This window comes from Equus asinus, chromosome 15 (assembly GCF_041296235.1).
Source record: "Equus asinus isolate D_3611 breed Donkey chromosome 15, EquAss-T2T_v2, whole genome shotgun sequence".
NCBI lineage: Eukaryota > Metazoa > Chordata > Mammalia > Perissodactyla > Equidae > Equus > Equus asinus.
In genome coordinates this window covers 2,586,654-2,602,876 of record NC_091804.1, presented here as the reverse complement: position 1 = coordinate 2,602,876, position 16,223 = coordinate 2,586,654, and the positions used below count along the sequence as shown (strand labels likewise).

The 16,223-nt window shown below is 53.0% G+C and overlaps 1 long non-coding RNA gene across 1 annotated transcript; it reads right to left on the bottom strand.

The window, feature by feature from the left end:
• Window positions 1-4,522: 4,522 nt before the first annotated feature.
• On the bottom strand, window positions 4,523-10,051 carry LOC139040293 (uncharacterized). Its single transcript, XR_011494518.1, has 4 exons — window positions 9,790-10,051; window positions 9,551-9,686; window positions 8,869-8,934; window positions 4,523-7,969 (listed from the first exon to the last, which is right to left on the bottom strand). It is a non-coding gene; the product is annotated as an uncharacterized lncRNA (long non-coding RNA).
• Window positions 10,052-16,223: the final 6,172 nt, after the last annotated feature.

The following is a 16,223-nucleotide window of genomic DNA, read 5'->3' as shown; positions in this document are numbered from 1 at the left end:
CCATTCACGCAATTATGTGTTGAATGTCTGTCTCTCCAACCAGACAGCACAGCACAAGAGGGACAGGCCTTAACATTCTGTCTCACCTGGTACCTGGCCCTGTGGCCGGCTTGTCATAAGGTACTCAACAGACTTCGTCAACGTAGATGCGAAATTGCCTGGGCTGCTCCTGCCGCCCTCCGCCCCAGCCCGCAGCAGACATGGAGAGTGGATCGGGGGTCTCTCCTTGAGTTCTCCCAGCTGCCACCCATGGATACACCCGTAATCCAGATGGACCCGGGTCTTTCTCTGGGACGGAGGACCCTGGCCTAGGCCGGGACTGATGGCAGAAGCAGCAGCAAAGGAGGCATCTGGGCACCCAGCTCAGGGGAGCTCTGTAATGGAGACCCCTCTGTAGGGGACAAAGCCACTGCTGTGAAATTCCCTGGGGACACTTAGACCTCTGCAAGTTCCTGCCAGGCCCATCCTTTCCTGTGGCCCCTGGCAGCCTGGAAAACAAAGGCCCTGAGAGGCAGCTCCCTGCCTCCTAACTCCCAGATGCAGGGGACCGTGCCCTCTGCTGGCCAGGCCTCGCGGAGCCCGGGGAAATCACGTCGTGGGAGTCAGAGCATTCTGTAGGAACAAGTCTGAAAGGCAAGGCGGAGGAGGCAGCCTGGCTGACCTCCAGTTCAGAACCCAACGGGGCTTGGGCAGGTGTCCTGTGACAGGCGACAGAGCGGACGTCAGAATGGCCAGCTACAGATGAAGTCACGGCACACACCCCGTGTCTTCTCTCTTTGGAGTTGCCTCTGCACCCATTTACAAGCCTCAAAGGAAGAGTGACACTGATCCTTTGTGATCAAACAGCTGCCCTTTTTCCAAAACAGCTTTACCAGCCAGTTTGACACGCAATTATATGCCGCAGTTTCCAAAAAGTAGAACTTTTATCCTTCAAGGATAAAGGCTGAGCCACGAATCTGACAGCTGGTCGCCAAGGGAGCTCCAGAGCAGAACAAGGGCAGCATCTTCCTTGGAGACGGCCCCCGGGCCCCCAGGCTGACAGCTGCAAAGGGCAGCAGTGACAGTTCACTGCACCCCAGGCCAGCTGCGGGTGAGCTGAAAGCCACATCTGCTAAACAGAGCCCCACGGGCAGCAGGATGGGGCCAATACGAGAGAGATGCCTGGGAACAGGGACCAGACAGACCCACAGGAGTGGTTCAGGAGGGGTTCAGTGAGCATCTTCTCACCCAATCCAGTACAAGAATCCTTTCTCCAGTCAACAAGTATTTAGTGAGCATCTGCCATGAGCCGGGCTCCCTGCAGAGTGCTGAGGACACAATTGCAGGCACACGGGCACTGCATCAATCTCCCAGAGCTGGCAGCGGAGCTGGGGGATGGCACGGGGTCAAATAGTCCCCCAGCCGGATGCGTGCTTGCGAATGTGCACGCAAATGCACGCACACACACACACGCACATACAGGCACACACATGGACACATGAATGCACACTGTGAAAGGCTGCAAGACCCATGATGGGGAGTGTGTCTCCTGTGAGTGGCGTGGGGGTGCTGGTCAGGGAACGCTTCTCAGAGGACGTGGTGCTACACTGAAATCCGAAGGAAGAATGGCTTAAAGGGTGGAATGTGGTTTTCAGAAGGGGGATCAGCATGTGCAAACCTCTGAGTAGGACAAGGCCAGCTCAACTGAAGAACTGAAAGAAAAGGCCACTGTGGCTGGAGGGTGTCAAGGAGGAGGAGAGGGGAGCAGCGGGAGGCTATGAGGGAGGCCAGAGCCCTAGAGCCCATTCTTGGCATTTTGGTCTTGGTCCTGAAAGCAAGGAGAGGTCACTGAAGTGTCCTAAGAAGGCGAAGGAAGGGGCATAAATGGAGGTGACTTTGTTGGACACTGAGGAGGGGGACGGCTGAGAGGAGCTGAGAATCACAGAGGAAGGCCCTGCCACACCTACGCAGAGCCGCCCAGGACGAGAATGGAGACAGCAGGTGAGCTGGAGAAGCACTAGGGAGGGGACGTGAACAGGCCCCAGGGACACACTGGTGACCTGGAAATTGAGCCCAGGAGGCACTTTCAGTTCTTTTCCCTGCAAAGCCCTGAGTCCCAGTCTGCCTGCGCGCGAGAATCACCTAGCAGCTTTACAAATGCCGATGCCGATGCCCCAGCGCCAGAGGCTGATTACTCAGGCCTGGGGTGCAGCCTGGGCATCTGGATTCAATCCAGATGATTCTGATAAGGAGCAAGTTTTGAGAGCACTGCCAGGGAGCATCCCAGTTTCTGCTAACCTGGGCTGGGTGGCACCTGGAGGCTGAGCAGGGGCAACGGAGTGACAGGCAGGCGCAGACATAGGAACTCAAGCAGGTTGCAGCCCCCACAGCCCAGGGCACACAGGTCCAGCCGTCAGCCCCTGCGTTCCACAGGACTTGCGTCCCCGTGCCTCTCCCTCCTGCTCTCTGGAGCCTTCTGGTGGCAGAACAGAATGAAGGGGAGGGAAAGAAGCTCAAAGCAATCAGCCCCACAATCCGTCCTGGGGAAGTGGCCTGGCAGCTGATATGCGCAGCTCTGTGCCAGCCACAGCCGCTGTCACCGCCCCACGGCAGGCTGCTGGCCGGGAGCTCAGGGCTGCTGTCCCCTCGGCACTTTGTCTTGCAGACTTGGCTCCGTCACTGATTGTGATTGTCCTTGGTGGGACCAGGTGAGGGAGGGCCACCGTGGGGCTGTGCTGGGGTGGGACGCTGGCTTCTCCGAGTGTTCTCTGCCCCTGCCAGTTCTGTCCATTCAGGACGTTTTCTCAGGAAAAGTTATCAGCTGTGAGCAAGACAGCACACATTCCTGGACTATCTGATAAACACGTGTTATTCCTTATCCATCCACTTGACCAAAATGTCCGTGTGGCTATGGCTCAGGATTTGTTCCTTTCACTCTGGAAGAGTGGCCTCTCCCTGCCATCTCTCTTCCTCTCTCCTTGTCTCCTTCACTGTTTACACCCGGTTCTAACTCCCTTTTCCACCTCTGTCCCAGGCCTGCCTTCTCTGTGTCTCTCCTCACCGTGATGTTCAGCCTCAAAGGGGATTTCCCACAGTTCTGGAGGCTGGACACCCGGGCCAAAGTGCCGACTGTTTCTGGCGAGGACACTATTCCTAGTTCACTGATGGCCGTGTGCCCTCACTGTGGTGGAAGGATCCAGGGAACTCTCTGGGTCTCTTTTATAAGGGCACCAATCTCGGTGGTGGAGGCACCACTCTCACGACATAATACATCCCCAAGGCCTCACCTCCTAACGCCATCTCACGGGGGGAACAGGCTTCGCCATATGAATTTTGGAAGGGGACACAAACGTTCAGACCGTAGCACCCCCTCCTCCCTCTGTCAGCTGTGCAAGGCCATGTCTACAGGGACACCAGAAAGGGCAGAAGAAGTCGAAGTTGGTGATGCGCTGCAGTCTGGGTACCCCCAGAAGCAGACCCAGGATGAGGATGCGGGTGTAAGTAGGTTATCTGATCCCAGAACGCAGAAGTAGAGGAGTGAGAAAGAGACACAGAGAAAGGAAGGTGGCCCACAGAGGGTGTACTGGCAAGCTGGTTATCACTGTGGGCAACTAGGGGCCAGTGGAGACACGGGCCTCTGAGCTACATGCCCTGCTCCTGGGGGAGCAAGCATGAATTTCCTAGCACTCCAGCAGGCTGCTGTGGCCTAAGTAAGCCCGCAGGCAGAGGACAAAAGGGCTGGCGGTTGGAAGCCGGCCTGCGTGCCCTGAACTGGTGAAGTGAGGGATACAGACAGACACTGACACCATCACCCTCATGGCGTGTGGAAGGTGCTATTTTCTATCCTTAGGCTTCTGGTCTCCATACAAACAGTGTGCCTCACATTCTTGCTCTGCCCTGCCCAGGTGGCCCAGGACCACCCTGATGATGGCAGCTACCTCCAACCTTTGCGTCTCCAGCCTGACCACTCCCTCCCTTCCTGACCTCCGTCCTTAGCACGGTTCGCCTGTCTTGAGCCGGGTGTGATTGGCAGGCTCATCCGAGCTCAACTAATTCACACGAAGATATTTTAGCAGCTGATAATGACTAAATGTGCCCTCCCAGGGTGTTTTGTTTCACAGCAGTCCTCTGTTTTCCACAGTTTCACTTTCTGCAATCAACTGTGATCTGAAAATATGAAATAGAAAATTTCAGAAATAAACAATTCATAAGTTTTAAATTGCATGCCATTCTGAGTAGCATGATGAAATCTCACGCTGTCCACCTGGAACGGGAACCATTCCTTTGTCCTGCATGTCCACACTGCATCCACTACCCACCCATTCGTCACTCAGTAGCCGTCCGCTTTATCAGTTCGACTGTCGAGGTATAGGAGTGCTTGTGTTCAAGCAACCCTTATTTTGCTTAACAATGGCCATAAAGTACAAGGGCAGTGATGCTAGCAATGCGAATATGACAAAAAGAAGCTGCTGAGTGCTTCCTTCAAGCGAGAAGGTGAGAGTGCTGGACTTGACAAGATAGAAAAAAACATATGCTGAGATTGCTAAGATCTGTGTAACTTTTATTACAGTATATTGTTGTAATTATCCTATTTTATTATTAGCTATTGTTAATCTCTTACTGTGCCTAATTTATAAATTAAACTTTAACATAAGTATGCATGTATAGGAGAACACATAGTATGTTTGGGGCTTGGCACTATCCACAGTTTCATGCATCCACTGGGGGTTGGGGAACGTATCGCCCGCAGATAAGGGGAGACTACTGTAGTTTATTTTATTCCGCAATTTTTTACCTTTATAGAGGTATTATCTACATACAGTAAAATAAACCATTAAGTGTACAGTTCAGTGAGTTTTGACAAACCTATGCTCCTGTGTAACCACCAGCTCAATTAAGATATCAAATATTTCCATCACTCCCAAAGTTCCCCCACGTGTCTTCGAAATCACCGAAGTCACCCCAGATTAGGAAACCACTGATCTGCCTTCCGTCACCATACATTACTTTTACGTATTCCAAATTTCTCATAATCAGCATCACCCAGTGTGTTTTCCTTTGTGTCTGGCTTCTTTTGGTCCGTGTTGTGATGCTGCAGCCTTCAGTAGCCATTCTTCTTTATTGCTGAGTAAGATTCCACCGGATGGGTGGACCACAATTTATCCATTCCTTCCAACGGACACCTGCGCTGGTGCCCTCTGGGGCCAATGTGAAGTAAGCTGCTGTGTTCAGGTCTTTGTGTGGGCATATGTTGCCCTTTCTTTTGGGCAAATATTGCACAGTGGAATTGCTGGTAAGTTAAGGTTTAAATTTATAAAAAGCTGTCAAGCTGTTTTCAAAGTGGATGCCCTTGCCATTAATTTTTAAAAAACAACCGATACGTGAATGATCAAGAAAAAATAGAAAATACTGAGAAGTTTAGAAAGATAACTCAAATTATCTAAGACATCTCTACCTAGCGATAAGCATTTTAACTACGCATGTTCACGGAGCATTGTCTTGTCAGCAATCATTTGGTTGCAAAGAACAGAAAGTATGTCAAGTAAAAAGGAATTTTCTTAGAGGGGCACAGAGGCCTCTCTCAGTGAGGGAGGTGCAGATGAGCCCCATGAGGACAACAAGGCCTTGGGTGGCATTCTCCTGATCTCTCCATCTCCCTTGCTCTCCCCCTCCCTAGGGCTGTAGGCCCTCCCTCTCCATGATCCCCAGTCGGGTCTCCCTGAGACAGAACCACTTCCCCTGTTGGCTCCCTGCACATACGCCCCCTCCTGGAGGGTCCGCGTGCAACAGCACTGGTGCTCAGCATGGTCAGCCTGCCAGGACTCTTCGCTTGTGTTCCCAAAAGAACGAATCTGGTTGGCTCAGCTTTGCTCAGCTATCCGTTCCTGGTTTCTGACACGAAGTTGGCCACTTGGGCTGTGGGCAAAGGGAGACTTCCCTGGGGAGTGTTATGGGCAGGAAAATGATTGGCATGACTAATACGACCCCTTCACCAAAGACCATTCAAAAGAAAATGCTCTATAACCTGTTTTTTAAGAAGTTGCAATCTCTTGTGAGCACCTTTTCATGTCATTGAAGGTACAGCTGCATCATCATTCGTAGGGCCCACATCCTGGTATCCTATAATGGAATGTACCTCAACAACTGGTTTAATGACTCCCATAGGATAACCATTTAGATCATTTCCGATTATTCTCTCTAATAAACCACTCTTTGGTGAACATTCTTGTACAAAATAATTTCATTATTTTCTTAGGATGAATTTCCTAGGACATTCTAGATCCAATATCTAGAGCTACTGCTCCACTTCATCTTCACAATGACACCATGAAGCAGGCATGAGCACCTCCATTGTACAGACGCAGAAACTGAGGTATGAGAGAACTGGGATCCAAACCCAAGTTTGAGTAGGATCATGGACCTAAAAACAAGCTGGAGATGGAAAAGCAGCCAGGGGAGGGCTGACCCGGCCCAGAGGGCAGGGCAGCAGAAACAGAGCGCTCCAGCCTTCAGAGGTGCACACAGAGCCTTTCTTCTTTCTGCACCAGTGAAAAATCTTATGTGGAGAAGTTTCCTCCATGTTGGGAGGTGACTTCTCAATCTACAGACGGAATGACGCTCCAAATGGACTGTGTCTGGAAAAGGCATCTTCCCCAAGTTGTCCTTCCTTCATGTTGCATTTACAACCTCTTGCACTGGCTGACTCTGAGCCCTACAGGGAGTAGGTGGCCCAGATCATTATTCCCATTTCACAAGAAGGGGAGATGGCACTGGATGAATAACTCAGTGGTCTACCAAAGGACATAGGGAGATGTCATAGGAGGTCCAAGAAGTGGGACCATTCGTCCTCAACCTTAGTGAGAATGGGATGCCCACCCCCTTCCTAGGTTTTATGTTCCATGCCACTGGAAGGTGGTTCAGGCAGGGCTGGGGCTTCCTGGATCCTGGCTGCCCAGCATGGAAGAGTGTGAGGCAGGGGCTCTGGTGGTTGGGGAACCCTAGAGGTGATACGGTCACTGCTGGGATGACAGCCAACACCAGGAATGGATAATAACAGAGAGGAGGGAGTGGGGCACCGCCATCCCTGAGAAGAAGAGCATGATGTACCTTGTCATCAAGGTAACTTGTCCCCACATCGTGGGTGTGGGGTGGTGAACGTGAGGAGGAGGGCAAAGCTACCCTACAATGGCAAGGGACTTGGCTTGGGGATCGAGAGAGAAAAAGAGGAGAGGGCTCTGCTTCTTCAGGATGCAGCTCCACCTGGCCAGCCCTGCCAGGAAAACCCACGTGCCCCCATTAGGTTTTCTCCCCACGTGAGTGTGAGACCTACAAGTTGTCTGTCAGAAAATCCTAATCAGAGCCTTAACTCTGCAGACAAGTCCCTAAAAAGACCCGGTGTGTGACCTGGCAAAGATCATGGAGCGGATGCAACAATCAAAGGAGCTGCAAGCCCAGCCCGGGCCCTCAGAGGGAGACATCCTCTCTACCTTCCGGAATCTGGATGTATGAGCAGGACGACTAGGACGGACCGAGTGCTCTGGTGAGAAGACGGAGAAGTCAGAGCTGACGAAGGCAGGGCCTCCGCAGCCCACACAGAACCACTTCCATGTTGACCGAAAATCAGCCACACCCAGCCCCTGCCTGCTCTGGGGCCTCATTAGGCCGTGGAGGCTCACATTGCAGACTTGACCTGGGTCCCTGCAGCACAAAACAGATGAGGTACGATTTCCTGGAGGGTCAACGTCGTTATTCAAAAATAAACAAAGGTTCTGCATTCGTTTTCTGGAGCTGCCATAACAGGTACCACAGACTCGTGGCTTAAACAGCAGATGTTCATTTCTCACAGTTCTGTGGCTGCACATCTGAGATCAGGGTGTGGGCAGGCTTCGTTTCACGCGAGGCCTCTGTCTTCGGCTTGCAGATGGTCACCCTCTTGCTGCTTCTTCACATGGCATCCATCTGTGCACACGCGGCCTGTTCCAAATATCCTCTTTGCACAAGGACAGCAGTAAGATTCGATTTGGGCCCACCCACATGACCTCATTTCACCTTAATCACCTCAATCACCTCTTTAAAGACCCATCTCCAAATACAGTCATGGTCTGAGGTACTGGGGGTTGGGACATTAACATATGAATTTGGGGGAAATACAATGCAGCCCATAACCAGTATCCAGATTAAAAAAAAAAGAAGTAAAATAATCTCTATTCACAGATGACATGAGCTGATATATAGGAAACCCCGAAGAATCCACAAAAAAACTATTAGAGATAGTGAACACACTCAGCAAAATTGCAGGACTCCTGATCAACACACAGAAATCAGCTGTATTTCTATACACTATCAGTAAACAACCTGAAAATGAAATTAATAAAATAGTTCTATTTGCCACAGCATCCAAAAGAACAAAATACTTAGTAATAAATTCAACTTAGGACACACAAGACTTGTACACTGAGTTGCCGGCCTGGTGGGGTGGTGGTTAAGTTTGTGCACTCCACTTCAGTGGCCCAGGGTTCACAGGTTCAGATCCTGGGCACTGACATACACACCGCTCATCAAGCTATGCTGTGACAGCATCTCACATACAAAATGGAGGAAGACTGGCATGGATGTTAGCTCAGGGCCAATCTTCCTTACCAAAAAAAAAAAAAAAAACAGACTTGTACACTGAAAACTACACAACATTGCTGAAAGAAATTAAAGATCTAAATAAATGAAAAGATATCCCATGTTCATGGATTGGAAGACTTAATATTGCTAAGACTGAAATACTATCCAGATCTATTCATTCACCTACTTTTCTGGATGCATAAGGACAAACAAAAAAGAAAGAACCCCCAATGGTTCCCCATCACACCTAGAGAAGATATAATCAGGAATGCTTACCTCGGCCCACAAGGCCACGTGACGAGCCCCTGGCTACCTCTCCGGCATGCTTCCACCTCCCAGACTCTGATGACAAAACAAATGGAGTCAGAAAGGTTCAGTCTGTGAGCCTGAAGACTACGACACAAAAAATGGATCAGACTTCCCTTTGTTCCCACAGGATGGTCCTGAAACCAATGTGGGAGCTGGACCAGCTCTGGAGCAGTCAGGGCCTCCCCTGAGAGCTGCCTGCGTCCTCTCTCCACATGCTGTGCTATGGCCCAGTCCCACCGGGTCCAAGCAGAGCCTCCAGCCTGCTGTCCAGATGCTGAGGAGGGCACTGTCCAGTTCTACTACTTACACCGGAGACAGCTGCTCCTCGCCCCACTGGCTGCTTGCTGGGGGACCCTGGGAGCACGCCTACGGTGAGTCCTGCACGCTGTTCCCGTCTCCGGGTCTGCCTCTCTATGGACCCCACCTATTCGTCTTTCCCAGTCCAACTGAGGATGCTTTCTTCTGCTGCTTAGCAATCCAAGGGCTGTTCCTGTAGCTACCATGGGCTTCTCTTCCAGGAGCCACTGGACTGTCATTCCTTCATCCATCTGTCTTTGCATTCAGCCACTCACTCAGTCCCCTGTGGCTGAATCCCAGTGTCTGATGGGCATGGGGTGGGAGGGGGCTCAGCGATGCTTCCAGCACTCACCTCTTTATCACAGGACAGGGCTTCCAGACCACAGTGGGGACAGCCACCAGCCCCGGCCACACAGCATGCCTGCCTGGGCCTGTTTCCTCAGCTGTGAAGGAAGGAGGTAGCCTCCATGGTATCTGAGGCCCGCCAGCTGTAAAATGTTATGATTACTTTTCAACTTGGAAACAGAACACCAAGTTTCAAGCACTTCCACACGTGCAGAGTCAATGTCTCCAAATCCCACTGTTAATCACCGTGTGTCGTTACGCCGTCCACAGTGCTGGTCACTGTATCCGAGTTGTCCAGGAATCGAAATGTGCTCGGGGCAGTGAAGGGCCTGAGAGAGGGGAGGGGGACAGGAAGGGCGGCCCTCCTCAAAGGCCACGGTGTGCCAGCCCACTGTGCCAGCCCTGAAGAGGGGAGGCTCATGGCTGAGACAGCACAGCCGTTCCTGAGCCCAGGCTGGAGCTGCTCTTTCTTTAGGGTTGGGCATTCGTGCTCTCTCCCAGCCAGAGCACATCCTGGCGGCAGGCCCATGGGGTTGAGGGCCAGAGGTGGGCGGGCACGGGCTGCCCTGCACCTCCCCCTGCCTCTTGGGGAAGCAGCAGCAGGATCCAGCTGCTTATCTGCCCTCCGCTCCTAGCGGCCACGGGGGCTGGGTCCCCAGGGCGGAGGGCCTGAGCAAGCTCAGCCTTCCTGTCCAGGCTGCGGACTTGGCCACGTGGGTAAGTCGCTTGACTCAGCCAAGCCTCAGCTCCCTCGCCTGAAGAGCTGGGAGAAGCTGGAGTAATTAGGAGGAGTGAGGAGGAGTAATCAGAGAAGGCAGGCACAGTGGGGGTTCCGAAAGCATCGGCCTCGACCCTCATAGGGTCTCAGCCCCTCAAAGGGTTCAAACCTGCACCTGTAGGACCCGTCCCACTCGCAGGGACAGGGGAAAGTCCCTCCCCGCTGCGGTGGCCTCCTGTTGACACTGCAGCGCCACGGGCGTGCGTGCTGGGGAGACTTCCTCCAAGGCAGGCTCGGAGGCCCTGCTTCTCTTCTGCCTGGCCCTTTGGCTTCGAACAAGTCATGAGCTTGGTGCCTCCATTATCTCACCTGGACGTGGGGCTCAGAATACCCATTTCTCAGGGACAAATGTGAGAATCAGGGGAGAGGTCCCGACGCCCCAGCAAGCACAGCTGACTCAGAATCCAGAGTTTGGTATGTAGGGAGGTTTGGCCATGCTGATGCCCACGTTTTGCTGGTGGCAGAAGAAGGAGAGCATCACCAGCTGAGCATACAGCAAGTGATGGGCACCTGGACAGAGAGGGCTCCAGAAGGCTACGTGGCAGCCAGCAGGAGGGCTCTAGGAACCTGGGTTATAGGAGTGGCTGAACGCTGGGCTGAGGAGAACGCGGAAGGAAAAGGTGATCAGGAGGCTCAGACTGTATTCTCGACCCATTCACAGTGTAGCCTGCTGTAGTCTGAGCTGCTTGGTTTCCTAAACACAGTGGCCTGTCTGTGTCATTGAACATGCTGTATGGCCTGCCTACAATGTCCTCCTTCTCCCTTCCCACACTCCCCCTTTCCCAGACTCCTATTCATCCCTCAAAACCCAATTCTGCCATGAAGACTTCCAGGAAGGTTCTCCTGGCACCATCTCCACCCCTGGGCATGGAACCACATCCGTGCTTCTACCTGGGCTGTGGTGCACTGCTGGTACGGAGCCCAGCCCTGTCTGAGAGAAGTGTTCGTCCCACATGGAGCATGCTTCTTGGCTCAGAACAAGCACTCCGTGATGGTTGTTGGGATCGAATTTGCCACTGCACACACCAGAAGTTATCCTTTCTAGAGTCACCTTTCCCAAAGCTGAAAGGCACAGGGGGTGGGGACAAATGACCCCAAGGAGGAAAACAGGTCAACTGCGAGCTGTCCAGACTTTGTACAAGGACACAGGTGACCAGGAGTCCACAGCCCTCCTCGGAGGTGACAGAGCCTGTGAATAGCCACTGAGAACATTGAGTGATAGGAATTGTCAAAAGCCAAGAACAGAAGATCTGCTTTGGTTTTTGAAATTTATCCTTTTCTTTCTAGCTAAAACTACATGTGGGCTGCTCCAGAGACGGCGTCCCCAGAGTCTCCATCCTGGATGTTGGCAGCTTCCTGGACAAACCTTTCCAAGGGAACAGCCAGGTCACAGTGAGGGTCAGAAGAAAGCATTGGGACCACAGCAGCTGCCGGCGGACCACGTGTGGGACTGGGGGAGCGGCCTTCTCCTCACCGCCCAGCCCTCTTCCTCGGTCCCTCTCCAAATGCTGGACCACAGACTGCGCGCTGCAGCTCCGTCACAGCGTTGGGTGGGCGTTGTCCCACTGAGAGCCACCCAGAAGGCCAGCCCAACCCAGGAGACCCAGACCAGGCCCTGCCTGGGAACCCAGAGAGCTCCAGCGGCCCGTCAGATACCTGGAGCCAGGGCAGCCCCTTCCCTTTCTCTGGACAAGAGATGCCTTTGTTTGCAGACTCCATCCTGGGGGCGACTGAGGACAACCGCCTTGTTCCCAGAGAAGAACAGATGCAGCAGCTGCAAATCACTGATGAGATGGGGCTCCTTCCCAGACCAGATGGCCCATCAGGCTGCCCCCAACATGCTTGTTACAGAGAAAGAAAACAGGATTCTACCTGAGGTCTGTCACCCAGGGCCCAGCTCCGCCCCCGCCCCGGGGAGGATGTTTAAAATCCTCTGGCATCTTGGAGGCTGCACACTACAGGGTGGACCGCTCCCCGTCCCCTCCTGCATCTTGCGGTCAGTCCTACTCCCGGGGCAAGAACGCCCCTGAATGAACGAACATCAGGGCCTGAGCCCTCTGGTGCCCTCCTGGCCGCAGGGTGTGAAGAGGCATTCTTTGAGGGCCTGATTTTTTTCCTTCCAAAGACCTTTTTGGCTAACTCCTGATGCTTTTCCGAAGCACCTACCCAAATTTCCCCTGGTAGCTCAGGGGCCCAGCGAGTTTCTTCTCCACCGTTTTCCCCACCTTTGCTTTATCCCTGGGTCACTGGCTGCCACTGCGATCTTTTAGGATATTGATAACCACATTTAGAGTGTGCCTGCATGGTGCCGAGGGCTCAGAACAAGATCTCTGCGGTGCACAGGCATGTCCCCATTGTTCAGGTCAGTCAGAAAGACAGGGAGCAGTGGGTCTGGAATTTGAACTCTGTCCACACTCTTTTCACCACAGCAGGGCACCTCCAGGAGGGTCCAAGGGCTTCTGGAATCTGAGGAAACACTGACCTATGGGCCGACCAGTGAAGCAGCAACAACGCGCCTTCTCTAATGATGCTTTCCCTCCTCAAGGGGGCTTTGGAAGCCGCCCCAGTCACGGCTGGGAAGGCAGGAGTTCCATTTCACATCTTACAGGGAGAGACCGAGGGTCTGCGGACCACTTGCCGGAAGCCCACAGTCACATTGCAGATAGGCCTGGAGTGATTAAAATAACACCTTGTCGCCAGCCACGCTCACCTGCAGGAAGGGAGACAGTGAGGGCTGCTGTGCGGCATCTCACAGGCCTCAGGAGAGCATGGAGGCTCCTGTCCACCTGCCCTCATGGTGCGAATCGCCCAGAGACTTTTCTGAGCGCCTGCGGGCAGGCTAGGTTGTAAGGAGTGAAGGATGCAGGCAGCATGGTTGGTCCCCAGACCTGATGCTCCAGGCAAACATCTTGGCGGCCAGGCCATCTCCTCCCCATGTCTCTTCACAGCGTCTTCCCTCTCCATGTGTCTGCCTCTGTGGCCAAATTTCCCCTTTTTCATAAAGACCCTCTTGGGATTAGGGCCCACCCTAATGATCTCACTTTAACTTGATTATCTCTGTAAAGACCCTGTCACCACATAAGGCCACATTCTGAGGTTCTGGCGGTGAGGACTTCAGTGTAGTTTTTTTGAGGGACACAATTCAGCCCATACAGAGGACAGACCCAAAACCCCTAAGATAAGAGGTCAAGGACAGGATCCAGTTTTGGAAGGGAGATGGGAGCCACCACTGAAAGAGTCTGAGAGACCACCGAAGAGATCCAATGAGCTGTGTGAGCTGTGCCAGAGTCGCCGGGAGCCCCTAGAGACCCTGACACAAGGACTGGGGAGCACTGTGATGTGGCTGGTCCCAGGAGGCGGGGGGGGGCTGGGAGAGCAAGACAGTGGAGGAGGGGAGCCCAGGGCAGGGCACATCATGACATGGGGACCACGGGGGCAAGCGGGGCCAGTCTTGCCAGGACCTTCTGAGGAAGGAGGTAGGAAGCAACTCAGAATTGACGCATGAAGGGATGGAAAAGTGGGGTCTTACCACGGATTCCAGTCCCTGGGGTTGAGTGTCCCCAGTCATGTCCAGGCTGAGCAGGCTCCAGAGGTGCTGGGCAGCCCTCAGGCAGAGGAGCAGAGAGTAATGCCAGGAGATGGTTCTGGACAGCACAGCTGCTGCAACCCACCCGCCACGACCCGCCCGCCTCTCCTTCCCTCCTCTGAAGCCAGCGACATGAACAGGGTGATCTCTCGGCTTCCTTCAGGGTCCAGCTCTGCGTAGCTCTGTTCTCAGGCTGGCCGCCATGTGCGGGGTGTGTGTAGGGCGGGGTGTGTGTGGCTGTGTGGTGTCTGTGTGTCAGTGTGTATATGTGTGGGTTTGCGTGTGTGCTGTGTGTCATGTGTGTGGTGTGTGTGTGTGGTGTGTGTGCATGTTTGTGTCTGCATGTGGGAGGAGGGCTGCTTCCAGATGGAGAGGATGGAGCTGGTGGATCTGGACCCCGGAGAAGGTGAGGGGACGCACCTGCGGGAACTCCTTCCTCTGAGTCAGAATGTAAAAGAAAAGAAGGATTTCAAAAGAAACAGGGACCTCTAGGCAGGCGAGGTGGAAGCTGAGGACCTCTGTCTTGTCAGGATAAAGAAGGTCAGGATTACAGTCGGCCTCTGGGAGTGGGCTAAAGACTCTGCAGGGCCGGCTGGTGACAGCGTGGCTTTGCCTCCGGTCAGGGTCAGTGTCAGAGTCTCTGTGGTCACGGCAAGCTTAGCGCAGAGAGAGCTGGCGAGGGTGTGCACGGGGATGGTGGTGGGGGCATGGAATTTGTTTCTCTTTGGCCCCCAGACCTGCTGAGAAGGCCTGAGACAGATCTTTGAAGTCTTGGGAGGAATTGTGACTCCAGATGCTCGCTTTACGCAATCACCAGTGACAAGGACTCAAGAAAACCCTTAGTTGCAGCTGTATCAAGTTTGTTTCTCTCCAGGGTAAGGGGCACATCTACAGGGAAAAGCACTGGTGTCTCCAGGTAGAAGTCCTCCTGAGGGCCAAGACCACGAGGGGCCCAAGGTGACAACTGTGCGGAAACAAGACGACACTTGTCCCAAATCCTTCTGCTAACTGTTTCATATCTCTGAGAAGCCGTGAGGCCTCAAGGAGGGTCAGCCCACCATAGGAGACTTACAACCTGCTCGGGGGAACTAAGTGGCTGCCAGAAACAGGGGGAAGCTGTTGTCTCTGGCTCCGAGCACCTTGTCCCTGAGGGGTTTCCCCAGCACCGAGTCAGACGGTCAGACGTGAGGCCAGATGGCCACTGGGCTGCAGCTCCTTCCCGGCCCTTGACCAGCATGAAAGACAGCAGACCTTGCAGACACCTCACGGGGGAGGGCGTTTGCTCTGGCTGCGTCTAAAGAAATAAAGCAGCAAAGCCAAGACTTTCAAAGACAAGGAGCCAAAGAAGTATTTTAAAAAAAAGAACAATTTTTAAGTCTCTCTAATATTAGTAGTCTCATTTTTTTTAACTTAGGAAATAATAGAGTGATTAAAATGACCTGAACAAAGTGAATACCGTGAGCTGAGGAGGAAGAAAGAGAACAAGTCGAAACGGACGGAGAGGGAGCTCCCCGTGAGGCTCAAGCGGGAGGGTTTGGGGTGGAGTGCGTGCACGCCTCATTTCATGTTATTTTTCCCTTTGCTATCTCCCTCATCTGAAATACGTAGCAAAGAAAAATTTAAGCTGCAGGAGGAAAATTGTTCCCAGACAGTGGGGTTTATCAAACGGTGGCCTACAGTCTGTATTCGTCTTGGTTCCTCCTGCTAACCTCAGCCCCATACTGGAGGACGACACTTGTTTTGACCAATGTGGACAACTGTCGCATCACCAGGTGTGACTGGAAACCATCTCTTGACAGATGAGAAGGGAGCTCTGTGGTGAGGAACACTGTCAGCAAACACTAGCCACTCTTGCCCTCCAGGCTCGAGAAAGGACTGGCCTTGCTGGTCCCCTGGTAGGGGCGGCCATGGGGCTGGCTCTGCACAATTACTCATGATGGAAATGGCATCTGCCACTTCCAGGCTAGAACAGGGAAGTGCCAAAGCATTTAACTGCCTCAGACCGCCCCCCTTCCTTCTGCTACAGTGACCAGCAACATTCCAGGGAGGGGTCACTCCATCAGCCTGGACCCAGAGTAAGCAGAGCCCCCTAGACAACTGGTAGTGAACATGTAATGTGCATAAAAAGTCAACTTTTCCTGTTTAAATTCACTAAGAGTGAATTATTGTAGCACAACCAAGCTTACCCTAATTGATACAAAACTTGTTCATTTTTGAGCTGCCCAATAGGAAAATATAATAAATAAATGAATGAAAGACTGGATGGATGGATGGATGGATGGATGGACGGATGGATGGATGGAACTGATAGATATG